Raw genomic sequence first — 3,160 nt, 5'->3', positions numbered from 1 at the left:
AATGTCACGTCCTGGGTGGCCCCGGCGCACGACTCGCGTTGTGGGCCCGCGGGACGTCACTGCAGTGACGTGTCTGTGCCTGCCAGGCGTCACGCCAGCCGTCATGTCGCGGGTGGGGCCCTCAGGCGTCACGGTGATAAAACACTGGGGGTGACAGTGGCTGAACACCAAATTACTGCCTAAGTGGTGGTTTAGTGGGCGTCCATTACTGTGCTCAGTTCTGGGCTCTTCAGTGAAGGGAGACAAGGAGCTATGCAGAGGGTCCAGCGGAGGCCACAGAGATGAGAAGGGCTCTGGAGCATCTCTCGAATGAGGAAAGACTGCGGGAGCTGGGCCTGTTCAGTCTGGAGAAGACTGAGAGAGGATTTCATGAATGTATCTTAAGTATCTCCAAGGTGCGTGCCAAGAGGATGGTGCCAGGCTGGTTGCAGTGGTGCTGAGCAACACAGCAATGGCCATGAAATAAAACATAGGAGATTTCACTTCAAATGAGGAAGAACTTCTTTACATTAAGGGTGGCAAAGCACTGGAACAGGCTGCTCATGGGGTCTCCCTCTCTGGAGACATTCTAAACCCACCTGGATGTGTTCCTGTGTCAGCTGCTCCAGGTGACCCTGCCTTGGCAGGGGTAGTTGGACTGGATGATCTCCAGAGTTCCCTTCCAAACCCACTCATTCTGTCATTCTGTGATTCTTGATTCTGCCACTGGGTGTGTTTTCTAGTCTAAATTTGGTCTCTCTGTCCTCCTGCCCAGTCACTGTTCCCACATGGACATTGAGGGTATTTTACAGCGGTGAATTTAGTGGCACAAAACTCTGATCTGTTGGAAACGCTCCCTGCCTGCGCGTCTGGGCACAGCATCACCTCTTGGGCAACTCTAAAGCTGTGTGAGCTGGAGAAAGCTGGCACAGCCCAGAGCTGCAGAGTGAGAATCTGGTGTTTATTTTACATTTCAAATCCAGGTTCTGACAAGCTTTTTCTTTGGGTTGGGAAAGCGTTTCCACCCCCCTAGGCTTAGAACAAGCCTTCAGCGATACTGGACTGTGACAGCAGGCGCAGGCCTGGGTGTGCATAATGAGATTATTCAGCTGTTAAAGTCGCTTTTTATTCCGAGGCAAGAGTCGGCCCCAACAGAAGACACTGTTTACTGATGCAGTTTTAGGTGTGCTCTGCCAACTGGTACAGGACTAGACAGGTTTTTTTTTTTCCAGGGAAGACCTCTCCTCCCTGCTGTTTAACTTCATTGCTGATTTTGCAGATGTGTCTAAAAATCTCTTTTTGGACAAGTTGGAAAGGATGAAGTCATGTTTGTTATTGACACAGATCATTCACATGTCCCTGCTCACAAAGATCCCATATGCTTGCCAAAATATCTTAAACTACCATGCTGATTAAACTGATTCACTGGAGTGGAGAAGATCCATGGCAGAACATAGTAAAAAGGGGGAGAGAAAATCCATGTTAGTGTTGGCACTTTATTTTCCAAAGGCACCAATCCTTTGGCCCATCAATGGGTGGCTTTGGATTACTCTTTTCAGGGGAGATTGGGTTATATTAGGTTAAGTATCGGTGGCTCTGGCATTACATCAAGAGATGTTAGCTTGTTTTCTTTTGAAGCACGATGTTGCTGGCCTTTCTAACATGAATAAAAAGCATGGTCACTGCAGCTTTGAAAGGAAAGCAAAAGCTCCTCCTGTGTTTATACCACACTCCCTTAGCTACAACTATGTTGGAGCTCTTCTCTTGTAAAGGCCATGCAAGCAAATCTTGTTTTACCTTTGGTAGCTCAGGAAACTTTTCCTCCTAAAGTACCTGTTTCATTTGTGCACACACTAATCAAGCTTTTGTACTGATTTACCAAAACCAAAACCAGGTAGATGTCGTTTCCTAAATCTCAGACATAAAGCGTGCCTTTTTTTTTAATTCGTGAAGCTCTTCTTCCCAAATTTTTTGATATGTTTTCTCAATTACTGGCACCAGGTTTTCACATAGTATTCAAATTGTGCCAAATACTGGCCTAATGTAGAATCTGTCCTCTATTTCCCTTGTAGCCAAATCCAGCAAATTATCTTCTTTGCCGAGTGAGCGGATATTCACATAATTTTTTTAGACCCATCTGTTTTTTTCTCATGATTTTTGGAGATTATTTATAGCCACTGTTTCCTGGAAAGGAGCTACATTTTAGTGCACATACTCTTTCAAGCTTTCACCTCGTCCTGTTAAAATAAATTGTGTTTGCTTATCTCCATCTTTACATTCAGCTTCAAGGTAACCTCTCTTCACCACTTAACCTCCAGCTGACAAACTTCATCAGCACTCAAGGTGTGGGCAGTTTTTGGGGGTTGATGTAACTACTGAAGTGGCAAGGGGGATCGTTCCTTTAGAAATACTCCCAGTGCTCCCCTGTTCCCAGGTAGTCAGACACTTACTATTTAGTATGTACAGCCTTAGTTTTGGAGCATTTCAAGTTTTTTTAGCAAGAGCATCATGTAGTACTGAATCAACCTCACACAGCAGCCTTCTCTAGGACAGGCTTTGCGCCAGAAGAGTCAGGCTGGGAGAGTCACTTTGCATACGCCCTCAGCAGTGGTGTTTCTGCTGGCACAGGTACCACCTTCTCACATTTAGACATGAACCGAAGTCAACAAAACCTTTCCTTGACCTAGATACAGCCACAGCAACACTTCTGTCACATTATCACATCCTACGCAAGATGATTGAGCTGGCAAATCTGCAAAGTACTTTAAATCTTTATTAACTGGATTTTGATTCACATAAAAACCCCAACAAGTTGACTTGATGAGATATATATTTCATAAACACCTGCTTAGACTTTATTAAACCCTTATTAAGGGAACTTATATATCCAAATATTCAGTTAGCTCCCTGAGATCCACATTGTGTGACTGAAACATCTCATTGGAGAAACTGGAAAATGTTTAATGTTCAAACCTATTCCTATCAGTGCTAATTGGGAAATATTCAACTAAGTACCTATTTGATTCAAAGCAAAACCATATTGATATCTGCTGTTTGACTGGTATTTGATTAGGAACTGTGGAAAAGTATTTCATCATCCTGTGATCTGCTTGCAATATTTATCTTTTTCCCCAAACACTGAATGGAAATATTTAACTGTATCAACCTTTTCTCCCTCTCT

The sequence above is a fragment of the Corvus brachyrhynchos genome, unplaced genomic scaffold (genome assembly GCF_000691975.1).
Source record: "Corvus brachyrhynchos isolate BGI_N302 unplaced genomic scaffold, ASM69197v1 scaffold307, whole genome shotgun sequence".
NCBI classification, from domain to species: domain Eukaryota; kingdom Metazoa; phylum Chordata; class Aves; order Passeriformes; family Corvidae; genus Corvus; species Corvus brachyrhynchos.
Note: the sequence above shows the minus strand (reverse complement) of the source record.